The sequence below is a fragment of the Penaeus monodon genome, chromosome 27, assembly GCF_015228065.2.
Source record: "Penaeus monodon isolate SGIC_2016 chromosome 27, NSTDA_Pmon_1, whole genome shotgun sequence".
Taxonomy (NCBI): Eukaryota; Metazoa; Arthropoda; class Malacostraca; order Decapoda; family Penaeidae; genus Penaeus; species Penaeus monodon.
This window is the reverse complement of record NC_051412.1, coordinates 18,446,564-18,446,967: the sequence shown is the minus strand read 5'-3', so window position 1 is coordinate 18,446,967 and position 404 is coordinate 18,446,564.

Below are 404 nucleotides of genomic sequence, written 5' to 3'. Positions count from 1 at the left end.
GATTGCCTGCGGTGATTGGTCTCGGCCGAATGACTTGCGTTGAAGGGCTTTTACTTTATAATTGATAGTCTCGGAGGCGTTTGAGATAAATTGCTAAGCAAGGTGACTGCGAAGAAGCAAAGACAAGGAGACGCTAGACACGCTGTAACGATGATACTTGAGAGTGATGACAGGCTTGAAGTGTTCGATGCGTCACAGTGGGGCGATGCTTCTTTTAGGCCCTTGTGGGGGCTTTAATTAATTTATATGAGAGTCGAGGAGCATATGACTTCATCGAAGTATAGGAAGGTTTGGTGCGTGGGGTGGGGAAACGACGAAAATATAAAATCGGTTCAATTATTTGTAATTAGGAAATATAGTGTTGGTTAGAATTATTTGGAGTCACCGAAACAACAGCAGCAGCA